This window comes from Odocoileus virginianus, chromosome 21, assembly GCF_023699985.2.
Source record: "Odocoileus virginianus isolate 20LAN1187 ecotype Illinois chromosome 21, Ovbor_1.2, whole genome shotgun sequence".
In the NCBI taxonomy this organism is placed as follows: domain Eukaryota; kingdom Metazoa; phylum Chordata; class Mammalia; order Artiodactyla; family Cervidae; genus Odocoileus; species Odocoileus virginianus.
Window position 1 is genome coordinate 51,650,012 of NC_069694.1, and position 18,487 is coordinate 51,668,498.

Below are 18,487 nucleotides of genomic sequence, written 5' to 3' on the forward strand. Positions count from 1 at the left end.
CAGATTAAACCCGCCTCTCTTGCGTCTTGTCTCCTGCATTGACAGGCAGATTTTTTTTACCACCCAGCCACCTGGGAAGCCCAGCAATTAAGTATATTAGACATTATAATTAAGCATTGTGGAACATAAAACTTGCAATGAAATTAACATGAAAAATGTTCAGCTGCTTGTTGTGGACCATTGTTATTTGTAAACGGTTAAGTACCTCCTCTGAAATACACAACTATAGTGAATTGAAAGAATATTTATCCACCAGAACTTAGGAGTTGCTGTGAAGGGGTAGGGCTGGAAATTGTTTGATATTCTGTGGTTGTTACCTTCTTCCAGACAAGAAGCTGGATACGAGGGGAATTTACAGATGATAAGGACAGTCTCCTTCAAGGAGCTTGTGATCTATTGGGAGACATGGACATATAGGTAACTATAAAGTACTGGCACGTATAGTCAATATATGTGCCGGGTTCTGTGGGGACATTCAGAGGGCAAGCGTATGTGTCAAAAAAGCTTTTCTGTGCCCCAGAGAGTTCACTCACTGCTGCTTGTCTTATGATACAGGGTGTCCTGAATTGCCTCATCAGGAACATCCTCGTAAATTTATTTAGTCTTTGAATCATGTATTGGACTGAAGCTCTAACTGTCTGAGGGTTCTGACTTTGAAAGCTTACCCCAACATCTACTAATTTTAACTTTTTAATTTCTTATTTGTATGATAATGGTTACCTCACTGGCTTATCTTGAATACATATCTCTCACACACACACACACACACATATTCTGTTCTGCGCACTATACTAAATGTTTAAAACACTGTGTGTTGAAAGCATTTAGCATAATGGCCAGCACAGAATGGGCCCTCAAATTCACAGTGTTAGTCATGGATATACTGAATAGCGATGGAGAAGGACATGGCAACCCACTCCAATAGTCTTGCCTGGAGAATTCCATGGACAGAGGGGCCTGGTAGGCTACAGTCCATGTGGTCACAGAGTTGGACGTGACTGAGCAACTAACAAATACACACACACACACACACACACACTGAATAGACCAACTTCTTTCACTTTATTGTGTCTTCAGGTTTTGAAAGTTATTGTTTAAGAAAATATGTTTTATTCATTCATCCACCAACTATGTATTAAGGCTTCTGTTCACCCGCTGGTATTTCAGATGTGCATTTGGCCATCACGGTTACATCGTGCCCTCTCTCTTCATAGCTCAACTCTGCACCAGATTCCAAAGTGCCACTTAGATGGAATGACTAAACTTTGACAAGGTTTAAACATGAGAAAACCAAATTGAAGTGACAAAACAACTTCAAGTCATCTCATCTGTTTTGTTATTGAAAGTGTTATTTTTCATTCTAGTTTCTAATTCAGCTGGTTTGTAAATATAAAATCACATTAGAGAATGCTTATTTGCAATCGATATTATCAAAAACAATTTGAAACAAAGCTTTTAAATCTTATATTACAAAGTTTAAGAATTATATGAATTTTATTAGAGAGCTTCTTTCTTACTTCTGAGAGAGCATAATTTTTAGCCAGCTATTTTTCCCAACAAAAGGTCTCATATTTACTACTAAGCCAAAGCACTAAGGTGCGTGCATGTGTGTAAGCCGCTCAGTTGTGTCCGACTCTTTGCAACCCCATGGACTGTGGCCCACCAGGCTCCTCTGTCCGTGGAATTCTCCAGGCAAGAACACTGGAGTGGGCTGCTGTTTTCCTCCTCCAGGGGATCCTCCCGACCCAGGGATCAATCCTGTGTCTCCTGGTCTTCTGCACTGCATGCAGATTCTTTACCAACTGAGCCACCAAGAGAGCCCCCAATTATAGTGTAAATCTACTCTAAGAAGTCTAGCACCAACATTAAATATTTCAGGTATTACAAAGCATTTTCATGTATTAATAAAATCTGAAGTCCTCAGAATTTTATGCAACTAAAAATATTGCTATGTTAATTTCTATCTACAATTAGTTAATTACTCTTTCAGTAACATATGTGTGTGGTAAGTGATCATTTCTTATTACAAAGGCAGAATTATCTTGAATTAAATATAATATCCACACTTTTAAGAGGTAATTTCTACCAAGCCATATTAGTCCTAATATTAAGATCAATTTTCCATCCAGGGCAGAAGCAAAACACAACACAGAAAATAGTTACTTATTGAGATCCTAGATAAAAACAATTTTGCTGTTGAAGGATATATTACTCTTAGCACAGTGCTGCATTAGAATGTAAATTACTAATATGTTAGAAAGGAAGAAATTTATGTTTTTATGCTAATTTTGCTTTAGTTACCCTCATGGGACTGTAACTGAAGTCCGTGAGTATTCCTTTTAGCAGAAAATGGTGTGACTTTGGATATAAACATATTAGGTAAATTGAATGTAACACCCAAATTTAACGTTAATGATGATAATGGGGTGTTATATTTCTGATTAATGTCTATACATTTTTTTCTCAAATCGAAAGAGCTGGTAGGTAGAGACCAGGCATTAAGAAAAGCCCAAGGCTATGATATAAAAATCATCAGTTCTGCTTCCAATTCTGATTCTGCCCTCTGGACATAATAAGTTTACCTTATGAATAAGAAGGTGGTTCTAGATGCTTAAATATGCCACTGTGAACAACTAAGCTTGGTCAATAGAAAAAAACCAAATACAAATGCCTATATGCATGGAAAAATATATAAGACTGTGCATGTGTATAGTTAATATTTAAATTATACTAAATTCTTTAGATTATATAAAAATGAACTCAAACCAATAATTCTTCACCTGTTTTTTTTAAATAAAGGCAGTATTTTAAACAAATTTTATTTTAAAAAACAAAAACTTCTTTGAAACTGAATGATAGTCAAAAGAAGTAGTGCATTTTAGCATCTAAGTCAGATGTACCTCTGTAAAACTTATGGCTGAAATATTGCAAAAAATGGGATGAAATAGTTATAAAATAAAATCAAGCTACTGCTCTGAATATAGTCTTCTTTCTGGAACTTCTTATTTATTCTAGAATAAAAATATTTTGAGTTTTAGAAGTTTAAACTAGATCCTAGATATAACATTTTCTTTTACAATGAATTCAGCGGACACAGACAGTTTTTCATTTGGGAATACAGGAGATGAGGACGAGAAAGAAGTTTATTCATGTACCTCTGAATCCATTTCACAGATCCAGGATAATGGATAAGTTAGCTTCACCGTTTGTGAAAGCATAATTAACTTTTGAGTGGAATGTGTTGGTTTCCAGTTACAGATTTCATCCTACATATTATACAGTCTGCCTTCCTCCCTTTCCTGCTTCCCATCTTCTTGCTTCCAAGCTCTGTTTCCTCTCTTGGGTTGTCTGCTGTTCAATGTTTTCTAAGTTGCCTTAGCAGTTCCCAGTTTATGGTGCATAGATTGTGCTTATGTGTATAATAATGTCTTTGTTTTTCAACAGAATATGGAAATCCAATTGGAAGTTCAAGCATTCCACATTACTGAAGGCCAAGTTGAGAAAATGTTCAACTGTGTAAAAAAGTATTTTGCATGCACTAGCTGAATGTCCTTTAGGATGTAGTTTCCATCAAAAACGATGAATGTACACATGGTGCTTCCTCTTAGGTTTGGGAGGAATTGGGAGGAAGGCTGCGCTGAGCAGGGGACAGCCGGGGGGCCCTGTGATCTGGTTTGGGGCATAGATTAGTGACCTTTCAAACTGTCAAGCCATGTATTCCCTTTTTTACCTCCTACTTGGTAATCAAAATTTTAATACAGCTGGTTTGTACAAATAGAGACCTGACCTTTCTCCAGTGAGAGCCTGCCTCTTTTCATTACTGGAACTTCTAGAAGGATCTGCACCAGCATGCATTTTATCTCTGATTCTCTAACTCTCACTTATTTAGCATCACTCGTGTCCCTGATATTAACAGAAGATGCTGGAACTGCAGCCAGCTGTCAGGTTAGAGGCAGAGAAAGGCCCAGGCCTGATAGGAGGCACTCATTCAAGAACTTAGCCTAGGATGGCAGCATGTTCATCTTCCCTGGAGCAATAGACAAAAAGGTGTGAAGCAAGGGTGACCTGGGAAGGAGGCAGCATTTTCAGATTCAAATCCACCTTAGAATGGCTCGCATGCTTTGGGTGAATGGTTCCTCCAAACATGCAATTTGTATTTTGGAATGCTAGCCTATCTTTTTTGTTTGTTTTTCCCTTCACAAAAATGATGCTGGGATGGGGCAAAATCAAGCAAAGATCTTTAAAGTCTTGAATATAGGATCCAGGGAAGTCAAGGGGATTTGGCCAACAATGCAGGACTTTGCAGTATCCAGGCATCTACAGCCGTGCGGGTCCTGTTATTTCGTAGATGTTTCCACGTGCAGCAGATGTGATCCTTGAGAGTGGGCTGACAGCACTGGGAGTCAGCTCCTGCGCGTCCATGCCAAGATGGGGAGGTGCAAAGCATCTCCTTTCTGGCTATTATTTTCTCATATGAGAGAAATGACAGCAATTTAATAATTTATTATTTTCCAGTTTTGAAAGTGGGCTTCTCAGGTCACAGTGGTAAAGAATCCACCTGTCAATACAGGAGATGCAAGAGATGTGCGTTTGATTGCTGAGTCAGGCAGATCTCCCAGAGGAGGAAAGGGCAGCCCATTCCAACATTCTTGCCTGGAGGATCTCATGGACAGAGAAGCCTGGTGGGCATCCCATGCGGTTGCACAGATTTGAAGACAAATGAGCAACTGAGCATACATACACACAATTTAAAAGGAAATTGGTTAAGTTCAGCGTTTGATTAGATGGAATTTTGTTTCATGGCCAAGTATGTTGTATTAATCTACCAGTTTCAGATGTCAGCTCTAACATGTCTTCAAAAGAATTAATACCTCAAAAAGTCTCCTTTTGTTCACATCAGAATTTCCTCCATTTAATTGATCAAATACTTATTTTCCATAGCCATCTGTATTTCCTTCTGCTGTTGCTCATATCACTGGTTAAGAAACTACCCCTAGATATTTACTGCATTTTTAAATTCCTTACACCACAGTCTGTGAAAACTAAATAGAAAAGAAGCAGGTGAGGGAAGTCATCTAATTTTAAAAGGTATTTTAGATTCTGTAGTATTTCCTATGTAGTAACATATTGCCTTAACAATTATTCCATAAAATGAATAGTAGCCATCTGGTTTTGTTTTTACCTCATCACTTTATACTACTCAGCTTTAAGTTCTAGTCTTAAGAGTGTCGTTCTAAAATCCTTTAAGCAAGAACAGAGGAAGGCATTACTATGCTTCCCCTTCACCTCCAGCAGATATAAACTCTCTCCTCATGCAATTGGATTGAATAATTTGTTACATGATCACTGCATTTGGCATGGGATGCCACATTTTTTTGTTAATTCCAAGGTTTTCTTATAATCTTTGCTTTTGGATTCAGCTGTAAACTAAAAATTTTAAGTCGCAGGTTGCTTAGTTTGGGACTGTAAGTCACAACACTGTCCAAGGCTACCTGTCCCTGGGCCTTCATCTGTGCACCAGCCTTGAAGACCATTTACCAGTCAGTCCAAATTCTCTTATTAGTCCAACACAGGAGAACACCTTGTTCTCAGTAGTAAACGGCTCCAATTGCTCTTGTTCTGGCGTTTCTTCTCCTAGTAGACTGTCTATTAAGTCAAAAGTCCACTGGCTTCGTGGTCAGCACCATAGAAAAAGATTTTAAGATCTATGGAGATGAAAGATTTCATATATCCCAACTCAGATTTTTGTTGTTAGCTCAAATATCTACCACCTATCAGAATAGTGCTTTGTCTTCTTTGGGCTGGTGTTTCTGTTTCTCAGATGTATCTATGTCATTTTTACCCCTCACCTGGCCTTTTGCTGTGTATCTCTTTAACAAATCAGTTGTTCCTTACATTCCTTTTAACACCAGCTTATCACTTCTCTTCATTCTGCTGAAATATCTGTTTATTTACATTAACGCTTCCCTTCTGATATCTGTGTCTCATACTGTTTTATAATTAAACCATAAACCTCAATGTTTTTATAGTTTTCTATTTGCCTCGTTCATTAATATAAGCATCTTAATGAAATATTCTGCTTCATGTATACTAGAACATTTGATACATCTATTAGATCTTTAACTAAAGCTGTTATGAAAAACATCCATCTGACTACATTGTAATGATCTTTCTATCCAAAAGCTTTGGCTTATTTGCTTATATTCACTTTCTACCTCCTATTTTTCTAACACTTCTTAAAGTTACATCACAGGTAGCCTACTTTTTTTGCTATAAATTCTGACCATACTGACATCTCTAATGCTAAGTTGGATGTAATCTATAATATTTACTTTAATTTACACGTAATCAAAGGTTGTATCTTCATTTACAACACCACAAAATAGCATTCCTTTGTCAGTGTTCTTATTATCTTCTCCATCTCACTGCTCTAAGTACTGCCTTTATTAAAACACAATCAAACATTGTTTTCTGTGTTTCTAAAGTGCCAGGCACTGTATGTGCCCCTGGGAATAGAAGGATGAAGAAGCCACAGTCCCGGACTTGAAGGAGACAAAGCCCACTGAAGCAAGCAGCTTCAGTCGGCAGTGGAATATATATTGTAATGTACACATGGAAAATGTGCTGTTGAGGCATAGAGAAGGATGAGGGCATGTTCCACCTGGGCTTGTTTTAGTTGAATTATAAAGTATGAATAGACATTCAAGAGGCAGAAAAGTAAGTAGAGATAATTTTTGGAAGGCATGATTCTATGGTGGATCATGAATTATGGAGGAGTGTGACACAAAAAGAAGCTACAAGTAGTTTGTTCTAACAGAAGGATATGTGGTGAAGAAGGGAGGTGTGTGTAGGTGTGTGTGTATGTGTGTGTGCGCTCAGTGGTGTCCGACTCTGTGTGACCCCATGGACTGTAACCTGCCAGGCTCCTCTGTCTATGGAATTCTCCAAGCAAGAATACTGGAGTGGGTAGCTGTTCCCTTCTCCAGGGGATTTTCCCACCCCAAGGATCGAACCTCTGTCTCTTGCATTGGCGGGTGGGATTTTTACCACTGAGCCACCCAGGAAGCTCTGAAGAAGGGAGGACCACTATACTGAGGAAAATGATTTTCTGACAACACTCTCCCCTTTGGATTTTCAGTTAATCACTCTCAAATATAATCTGCATTGCATTAGCTAGGCAGCAACTTCCCCCAGAAGCCTGTGTCTGTGCCTGAGTGCTGGATACTTGGTTTTATGGCACAGTTTCACCACTGTTGTTGCCAAGTTTCTTGTATTAGACACTTAACTTGACATAATGTCAAGGTCATTCTGTTTCCCAGGTGGTGCTAGTGATAAAAAACCCACATGCCAATGCAGGAGACTTGGGTTCAATTCCTGGGTCGGGAAGATCACCTGAAGGAGGTCATGGCAACCCACTGCTGGAGAATCCCATGGACAGAGGAACCTGTTGGGCTATAGTCCATAGGATCGCACAGAGTCAGACACAACTGAAGCAACTTAGCATGCAAACATGCAAAGGCCATTCTATTATGCTAAACTGTAGAAGACCAAACTCTAACACTCTTAAGTTTACCTGTGTATTTAGGCAATCTGCAAAATAGTTGTACTAAGTCCAGCTTCTTAACTAGTTTGAAGGAAAAGAAATGGGAATTTTTTCATCTTAAAATAGGAAAGAATATGTTCCGGTAGTGAAAGTCTTCAGCAAAAAGTAACAATTTATAAATTGCATTTTACTTGACTTAGTAAAGCAAAATAAATGCCTAGGAATATTGATTGACAGAGTTCTCAAGAATGGCAGTAACAGAGTAGGCATCATGATTATCTAGGCAATTCATGGGTTAAATGTGATTGTGGAGATTATGACATAATGTCCATGAGAACAAGAGAGAAACTGCTGTAGCCACAACAGTAAAATACAAGAAATATAACAACTGAATGTTATATATTACAATTTTTAGAGCTTTTAAATCTAGCCATGTGTATTATTCAAATAGCACTTGGATTTTCTTCTACAGTTTTGCGCTTTGTTTTAGGAGTTACTGCTGTTTTTATCAGTCTCCATTTCACAAAAGCTTGTATTCCAAACACCAAACTCAGGCCCCAGAATCAGATCAGCTATGGCTTCTAAAGCTTCCTAAAAGTGTGGAAGGAAATGATGGCTAAACCCCACTCCAGGACAGCTGAAGGAACCATGTGTAGAAAATGAAGCAATCATGGCATCTGACTCAGTTCAATAGCTAGGTGTCTTCTCAGATTCAATAACTTTTCTCTACCAGTGGATGAAGATAAACTATAAGATTAATAAAGGTTTCAGAAAAGATTAAGAAGCATCTGCACATATCTTCTAATTCTCTTTGCATGCATGTTCTGTCACTTCAGTCATATTAGACTCTTTGAGACCCTATGGCCTATAGCCCGCCAGGCTCCTCTATCCATGGGAATTCTCTAGGCAAGAATACTGGAGTGGATTTCCATGCCCTCCTTCAGAAGACCTTCCTGACCCAGGGATCAAACCCACATCTCTAGTGTCTCCCGCACTGGCAGGCGGGTGGGTTCTTTCCCATCGGCACCACCTGGGAAGCCCAGTTCTTCTTACTCAAGTTTGATTAGCTCGTTCTAAATCAACAAGCGTTTTTCAGCCTTGCAGTTGGCAAAAAGTGACACTCCTCCTCAGGGAAGAAGGGGAACTAAACTTTTTTTCTTGATCTTGACTATTTTTGGAAAGAAAATGTGAAAAAGAGCCTGGGGTAAGCCAGCAGTCTTAAGTTTTCTTTCTATAGAGGCTAATAGTGGTAGAATCTTTTAGTAGATTTAAAACTCCAAGGATAAGTATTGATGTTTTGATTTACATTTAGTTCTATATTAAGTCCAGGGATGCATTTATATAAAGGTTAAAAAAATAGGATTTAGCGGTCTGATATATTGCCAAAACTGAGTATTTAAGATAATAGAACTTCCTGAACAACAGGAAGTGGGCTGGGAAAACTGAGATTGGCTTCAGGCCTGTGCATGAGAAGTAATTTAAATGTCAACTCACAGAGAACCTTAGTTACATCCTTGACTGCCTCTCCCGCTAGAAGTTTTGTTCAAGTGCTTTTGACTCAGAGGGAACCAAAAGTTCCTTCTTACCACATCATGTCAATGATTTCTTCTAAAAACAAAGTAAAAAATACTAACTACTGGATGCAAATCATTAATTTTAACCAAACAAAAAGTATCACTGATTTTATTTTACACTCATTTTAAAGAATGTGAGTGAAATCATTCCTAGAGGATGTTCTATCTTGGGTCATTGCTTTATGCTTAGGATGACAGCTACTTGGCCAAGATTTATTGAAGGTTATGCATTAATAAAGGTTTCCCTGGTGGCTCAGTGGTAACGAATCCACGTGCCAAGCAGGAGACGTGGGTTTGATCCCTGAGGTGGGAAGATCTCCTGGAGAAGGAAATGGCAACCCTCTCCAGTATTCTTGCCTGGGAAGTTCAGAGGAGCCTGGAAAATGGTCCTTGGAGTTGCAAAAGAGTCAGACATGGCTTAGCCACTAAACAATAACAGCAACATGCCTTAAAGTAAGTTTCTGTTTAAGAAGGTTGGATTAGTAGTCTTTAAGGCTTTTTCAGATATTGTGCAGACCATCTAACAAAAGAGTATCCTATTTGCTTGGTGTTGTCAAAGCCACTGACCATCTCTTCCCTCCCCCTTCAGTGATCACCTCCAGCCAAACCTGGGCTTTTTATCATGGAAATGAAATGTTGCTGAGCTGTGAAAGACACTAGGATTCTTGGCCTCCGGAGGAGAGGAATTCAATCTGGAGCCAGTGACAAGTCTTGATTGCTCAGAGCTTTTGTGTAGTAGTTTTATTAAAGTATAAAAGAGGCAGACAAATCTTCTGACATAGACATCAGAAGGGGACAGAAAGAGTGCCCCCTGCTAGTCTTTAGCCGGATGGGATGTTTTGTGTCTGTCTGTTAGAAAGCTATTAGTCAGATAGGAGAGACACCTCAAGGCTGACGGAGTTCCACCAAGGCCCCTCTCCCACAATATGCATTTTTGAGATAGGATAGCGTGAGGTGTGTCATCTGCCAGCCATAAAACAATTGATATGAATACTGGTTTGTTGAGCTATTATCAGCCCAAGGTTTGAAAAAAGAGAAAAAGTTGGTCTTTGGTGGAACCATTTTGAAGAAAGGCAAATTCCAAAGGAAATACATAGTTTCATTAACATAGCTTAAGAAAAACATTTCCATAAGAAAAACGCATTGGTAGCTCAACGTTTGAGAAAAGTTAAGTTCAGGTGGAAGGAACCAGGTGTCGTCATGGCAACACAGAATTTTAAGAGAAACCTCCTTTTAGTTTTGTATAGAGAAGGATGAAAAGTCTGACTCTTGTCATTTGTTTCCTCCTGCTGCTTAAGGAAGAGGTAAAAAACGTCTGACGCTTGCAGCCTGTTTCCTCTGTTTGGAGACCCCTGGCCTTCCTGCCTATTACCCTCTCAGAAACTCTCCACTTCTGAAATATTCTACTCTAGTACTCACTCTCTGACTCAGCTTCCTGTTATTCCAATACCCATTTTACTATACTTTACTGGTGTCCAGTTCCATAACTGTTCCATTTTTTTTCTCTCAATTTAAAAGTTTCTTCCTGGAGTATTTTCTTTGACAATAAGTCTGGGACTTTGATCCCTCACTTAAAATTCCTATTGTCTATACTGACAGACTTTGGCCTTTACCTTCCTGCTGCATCCATGTAGCAAAGTCCAATCCTGTATCAACGCTGCCTATTCCTGGACTAGTAAGCAATATGGGCAAAGATCAAATAGCCACATAGGTTGATGCTACTAAAAAAGCAGGCTCTTCATTTGAGTTGGACTGTCAATGATAGCTACTCATCATTCTATTTGTTCTATTTCAACTTCCTGAGTCTCTATAGTTATTTCAAACTTTCATCATTTTCCCTTCAAGTCTTTTAGCTTTCTAATTTACCCCCATTGGTTCTGGTGGATGGTCTTGCTTTTACTTTATTGAAAAAAAAAGGTGTTCATAATCCACTGTTCCTTCAAATCCTGCCATTTCTCCTAACTCATTATACCCATGTCTTCCTTTTTTCTCCTTTCTGTACTTTCAGTGAAAAATATAACAACCTAACAAAACAAATAACAAAATTCACACACATTTTCTCTTAGTGTCTTTAATTTCATTATCAAGACTTCACTTAGGAATTCTTCGGTTTCATCATGGCATCAATATGTGCAAATGAAAATATCTAGGAGACATTTGAATATATAGATCTGGAATTCAGGAAAGAAGGCATAGCTGGAGAGAGAGACATAGGATTCAGCACAAACAACAACTGAATTAAATTGTGGGAGAAGAAAAGTCCCTAGCACATAGAATGCACTCAATATCAGCTATTCCTTGTTCCTATTTCCCTAATCACCTGCTCTTCCTTACTGCCAATTATTTACATTGTCATTAAATAAATCACCCAAGCCACGGACTCTGGATCATTTGGGACTTCCTCCTCACTTACTACTTTCTTCCCATAAAAAAGTCTTGCTAATTCTGCATCCCTAGTATATCTTGGGTCTTTACTCTTTCACCACAGTCTTACCTCAGAGGGTTATCTCTTCCTTGACGTTTTGCTACATCCCCCTCAATTGTTCTTGCTGCTTCTGGATTTCTTTCTTCACGATCTCTCTTCCTTCTACTTAAAGAATGATCTGTCTAAACATGCACATTTGGTCACGCGACTTCTTATTTCTCAAAAATCTTTCAATAGCTCCCTATTTATAATAAGATAAAACCTAGACTGGAACATTAGACCTTTCATTATTTGGTGTTTGACACCATCCCCAAAGTTATCTCTTGCCACTTATTATACCACCTCATCAGTCAATTGGAACTACTGGTAATTTCTCCTACATTATACTCTCTCTAGTAAATGTAAGTGTTAGTATTTCTTTCTCTTCGTTCCAGTTCTGTCCTCATCCTTTCCTTGATTAACTCTTACCTCTTCAAATCTCAGCTCAGATATAATCTCTTCGATCAAGACCTCAGTGTGAGTTATGCCCCTTTCCCTCAATTTCTCTTCTGATTTTCTGAATTCATAACTGCTTATCCTAATTGCTCACCTATCAGTTTCTCTACCACAGAGACTGCATTAGAGATATTGATACCTGTATTCCCAGCACACAGCACAGACCTGAGACCTGGGAAGCACACATAAAGTGTACATTGAGTGAATGAAAGAACGTTCTGGTTCTTTGTTTTTGTCCTGCTGCTTCCATATCAGTATGTTAGGAAACAGGATGAGAACTTAGGATGGGAGTAGGGCTGCATTTATGTATGATGAGACAAAATAATTGTTATTACCTTGTTACACTGTGACTCAAGTAAGACCCCCTTCCTAGCTGTGTTGTACCACTAATCACAATATTTTCCTTTCCCCTTCTGAGCTTTGAGTTCCTTCATCACAAGAACTACTTCTGTCTTGCTCATGGATGAACAACTTGTGTCTGGCACAGCACAGTTTCCCAACAGAGGTTGGGGGATTAACTAATTAATCAATTCCCTCCAGGAGGAAGTTTAAGGGAAGAGTGGGAGAGGCTCTGTTTCTTTCTTGAGTCCACATCGTTCTTGATCCTGTAAAGATAGCCTTATTTTTGACAGTATCTGTTTTGGTAGTATTTGCCTTTCTTTCTCATTGCCCTGTTTAATTTATAGATGTTACAAATTAAGACCTAAGCACACTGACTTTCCATGCCTAGTGGAAATCATGAAATCAACATATTGTGTTTATCATGATTTTATACACTGTATATATAATTATGTGTTGTAGTATCTGGCATATCCATTATATCTCAATGAAGGTGTTGTTTTTTTTTTTTTTAATCATGCAAATATATTATTTAAACCCAAGTGGAAAGCTTAAAATAAAATAATAACAATTTCAACCATGTCAAAAGCAGGCACCCTACAGGCATTTTAAGTTCTTTAATCATCATTTCCCCCATGTTGGAAGGCTTTATCTTTTCATGAATTAATATTAACAGGTTACTCATAAATATCCAGAAAATATAGAATTCATCAGAAGTTTTTATACTTGGACAAATTTCATTCATAGTTTTACTGTGGCTTCATTTTATGCTTTAAAAATTTAGATAATAGTCACCAATCATTTAAATTCACATAATTTTTGCTTTTACTTTATAAACTATACAGAATAGCACTGCGGGACAAAATAAAGAAATTATACTTGACATCCATAGCCCTGCATTATAGAGATAAATATACAAAAATATGGGCTTCCCAGGTGGCTTAGTGGTAAAGAATCTGCCTGCCAAGCAGGAAGACACAGGAGAGGTGGGATCGATCCCTGGGCTGGGAAGATCCTCTGTTGGAGGAAGTGGCCGCCCATTCCAGTATTCTTGCCTGGGAAATTCCATGGCTAGAGGAACCTGGCAGGCTACAGGCACAGGGTCACAAAGGGTCGGACATGACTGAGCATAGCACAGCAGCAGCATACAAAAATATATTGAATGTTTTGGCAAAAGAAATAGCATATGTGCATATAATTAAAATCTTGACATTTAATATTTATAGGATAGATGTTATAAACACTAATGCTAGTGGTTTGGAGACAAACTGCTTCTTACTTGTTGAATCTTTTCCAGGTGATAGGCATGGACACTCAGCTTCACATCAAATTGTAAGACTTACCTGTAAGAGTCCTGATGAATGAAATGGTTCTCTTGGGTTTCTCATTCAATAGTTCAGAATCTACTACATCTTGAGGATCTTGTGATGCTGGTTTTGGAACAGCTTTTCTAAAGAGAGCAAAACAGTCAGGGACCTTGGTCTAAGAAATGTGAGAAAATGAATAGTCACATACTTGGTGTAGAATATCTAGGTAAATGAAATGTGGGTCTAAATCATTGCTCTGTAATCATCTCACTGGGTGATTTGGAACAGAATGTTGAATTCCGCACTCTTCAGGTATAAGCACAATGAAAAGCCTGTGTGTTCTCACAGGTTAATGTTTCATTTCCTTCTCCCCTCTTGGCTTAGTGATTGTCTGTGTGTGTTATTCAGGCTTCTCAGCAGGATAATCCACTTCTTTGTTTTTTCAAAGACACATTTATTGAGCGCCCACTCTGTGCTAGGCACAGGACTCTGTGTGTGGATACCAGGTTGAATAAGACATTGTCTTTTGCACAAAGATTCTACTGTCTAATAATGGTTGACAGCAAGAGGTTTTTCCAAGTGTGATGTTGTAGAAAGTGCCCAGGTTGAGAAATGTAGCATAATTAGTATTTTCAAATGTAGTTTCAACCAACTCTCTTAACAAATAAATAGCCATGGTGACCATGACAGACAGAAAAAGAACGACTCCAGGTAGCTCAAGAAATGGCAGGCAGCAGCTGCCATTCAAGAATTGTAAGAGAAATTTTGACTAAAAATAAACCATCAGATGGCATGATTTGAAAGATTCCACTCTGCAGTGAGAGTGGAAAATCCCCAGGAGTTTGGGAGGTCCTAGAGAATAAGAGGGCTTCCCAGGCAGCTCCAGTGGTAAAGAACTCACCTGCACTGCAGGAGACATAAGAGACTGGGTTCAGTCCCTGGGTTGGGAAGATCCTCTGGAGAAGGAAATGGCAACCCACTCTGGTGTGCTTGCCTGGAGAATCCTATGGACAGAGGAGCCTGGAGGGCTACAGTCTATGGGGTTAGGAAGAGTCGGACAGGACTGAAATGACTTAACATGAATGCACAGAGAATAGGAAATGATAACTTGCTGCAACTCACTTTGTGAATGAACATATATGAGTCCATATAAATGCTCAGAACATAAGTTGAAACCCCAAACTTTTCAAACACAACACTACTTCAGCACTGGACTTGGTGAACGTGACAGCTCCAAAAGCATCTTACAAGCAAAGTGGAAGTTCTCCTACTCAGAGAGAGGGGCAGGGTGCGAAGACAGCAGGAATTTTCACTTTAGTCCGGCAAAGGCCCATTGCTGAGTATGATACACAAGGTTAATCACTGCACCAGGCTTCCAGAGGTGGATCTTCATCAGACTCTCCTGGGCAAAACCAATCCCCTAGACTTAACTCACCTGGGAAAACTCATTTCCCTGCACCTCACCTACCCCAGAACAGCTGAATGTTGCCAGAGGGACTGCAGTGCCTGATCCTTCTCTCATGAGACTCATGGCCCCAATCTTAGCAGAGCTGTCAACGCTGCCCACCCTTCTCTGTACGCTTTCTTAATAGATTTACTACTTTCATATTCTCTCTTTTTAATCCTTCTACAGTCCCTCCTCTTCTTTGGATTTAGATGAAGATTTCACAACATACTTCTTTCAGGAAATAGAAATAGTCATGACCTTCCTCATGTACTCTGCACCAAATCTACCAGCCTTCTTTGCCTCTGTATCTGCATTCTTTTTGTCTCAGTAATTATTAAAATGCATGATGCCTCAGTTCCCATCAGAAGTCAGCTCCTCTCTGCTTGCAGTATGGAGCCCATTCTGATTCTCCAAGATTTTACTTCAGTAATTAGTCACCATCTTTCTGTGCATTAATTTCTCTCCATGTATATCCCCAGCAGAATAAAAATACTTCTTGGCATCTCCTATCTAAAAACAAAACAAAACAAAACAAAAAGATAGACAGAGAGATCTTAACACTGTGTTTCCCTCTGATTAAGTTATGTCTTTACTTTCCCTTTAATTGCAAAACTTCTCACAAAGTTTCCGCCATTCTTTATATTATCCACTTTTGCTGGACTTCCTCCCTCATCATTCTATTAAAATGTTATTTCTTTTTTTTTTTCCCCGAGACCTCCAATGACCTCCATCTCATTAAACTCAAGGGTCATTTTTCATCTTTGTCTTATTTCAAATTCAGCCTTTCAGAATATTTGACATAATTCCCTCTGCCTTGGAATGATTTACCTTCTTAATTTTTCTGCCTTATTTCCTCTTCTTTAAAGGAGAACATAGAATCTGTTTAACCTGTATCATATGGTTGTTTTGGGGGTAAACAGGAACAGAATTTAGGATGGTAACTAATGTAGTATTTTGCAATAAATGAAAGTTATGAGTGTTTCCTAATATGTGCTACTCTGTTTTCTGTCCTGTTTCAATGACCATTTCTAGGCTTGATCTCTGGCTACCCCTCTGCGGTCAGAATTCTAAAATGTTGGCACCCCCAGAACTGGAGTCCTGGCCTCTATTTCTATCAGAACTTCTCCCTATATGTATGCACGGAAGATCTTGCCTTTGACTGTCATACATACATTGATGTCTCAAATGTATATCTTCTGTTCTTACCTGTCCCTACAGTTTCCAACTTAACTGTCTTCTTGGTATCTTCACTTTTAAGTCTAACAGCATTTCAAAGTTAAAATGTCAAAACCAGAATTTTTAGTTTCCTCCCCCTGTGATTTTCCCATTTTATGAATAGGGCTAACATTTGCCCAGTTACTTAAACACCTTGATGACTATAGTTTTCACATATGCCAGTCAAACAATGAGGTCCTATTGCTTTACCGCTGGAACTTTTCCTGACACCTTTCATTTCTCTCTACCACAACCATGATGCCCTCTAGCCTATTGCATGAGGTTGCTGAAAGGTCTCTCACCTTCCATTCTTGGATCTCTAATATTAGTTTCTACTCAAAAACCAGAGTCCTCTTTAAGAAAACACAGATTCTGCCATGTCACTCCCCTGTTGAAACCCTTGGGCTTCCCAAAAGTCTCACGGGGGCCCACCTAATCCTACCGTTCTCACCGTGACCTGTACTTTCAACCAGTTAGACTGTACTTCCCACTCCCACTGAGCTTCAGCCTTACTGGGCTTTCTGTGCTTCTCAATGTTGCTCACTTTTCTTCTAAGGATTGCACTGCTGTTACCTTCCTGAAAGGCCCCCCTCCTTCAGATCTTCATCCGATGCCCTTCCTTATCATGTAGACCTCTGTCCAAATACCCCCTGCTAAGAAAGCACTTTTACAATCACTCTTTCTTACTTTTTCATAACATAATTTTTCACACATCATTACCTAAAATTGCCTTATTGATGCATTTTTTTTCCCCTTGTTTATGCTTATTTCTCTCAATAAGAATGCAAACTCTACAAGAGCATGGATATTCTCCAATGCTAAGTACTCAGGGAGCAGATCAATGCCTGGCATCTAGTTCTTGATAAATAAATAGTGTTGAATAAGTGAAGGTTCAAGAGGGGATATTTCTAATAAAATGTGGGGAAAATCAAGAACAAGTCATATAGTCTATCTGTTGGTATAGGTGTCCTTTCTTTAAATATAAGTAAAGAATACATCTACTAAAACAGAATAGTTCAGTCAGTTCAGTCACTCAGTCGTGTCCAACTTTTTGCGACCCCATGAATCACAGCACGCCAGGCCTCCCAGTCCATCACCAACTCCCAGAGTTTACCCAAACCCATGTCCATTGAGTCTGTGATATCATCCAACCATCTCATCCTCTGCCCCCCCCTTCTCCTCCTGTCCTCAATCTTTCCCAGCATCAGGGTCTTTTCCAATGAGTCAGCTCTTCGCATCAGGTGGCCAAAGTACTGGAGTTTCAGCTTCAGCATCAGTCCTTCCAGTGAACACCCAGGACTGATCTCCTTTAGGATGGACTGGTTGCATCTCCCTGCAGTCCAAGGGACTCTCAAGAGTCTTCTCCAACACCACAGTTCAAAAACATCATTTCTTCTGTGCTCAGCTTTCTTTATTGTCCAACTCTCACAACCATACATGACTACTGGAAACTACCTCCAAACTCTATTCCTGGTCAGCACGGACTTGAGAACCAAAAATATTGGGTTACAAAGATGATGGAATACCATACTAAAGTTTCAAAGAAAAGTCTGGTGAATACAGTGACTCAATATCTCAGTCACTTTATCTTAGGTTCCTGTGACAATTTGGACAATATCCTAATTTTCTCCATTCATGAGTAGATTATAATCTCTGCCTTTTTGCAAGTGTAAGTTGTATAAATAAACTACTTCTCATGTAAAATGCTTTGCCAATATGTTACCGCCATCAATATTACACACGCTGTTTGAATTTTTTTTTTAACAGAAGCAGGGATAGGTATGCGAAAATCCAAAATCTCTCTTCTCATGATTATTACCATGTATCATTTATGCATTTGTTCATTCCTTCAACAAATACATACAGAATGCCTAATATGTGCCAGGAAATATGTCAGAGGACAAGCTATGAGTTACTAAACATATACATGCTCACCCTTTTCTGAATATTGTGCTAAAACAAAATTATCAATATAACCAATATACCATAAATATAATCATTTTGAGTAGACATTACATAACAGAGTCCTATAGTATAAAACTTCTTTTCTTTTTCTTGAAAGGATTGAGTTGGAAATGTATATAAATTTAAATATTCCATCCTGGTGATATTCAGTGCATTCTCCATAACATAGAGATTGTC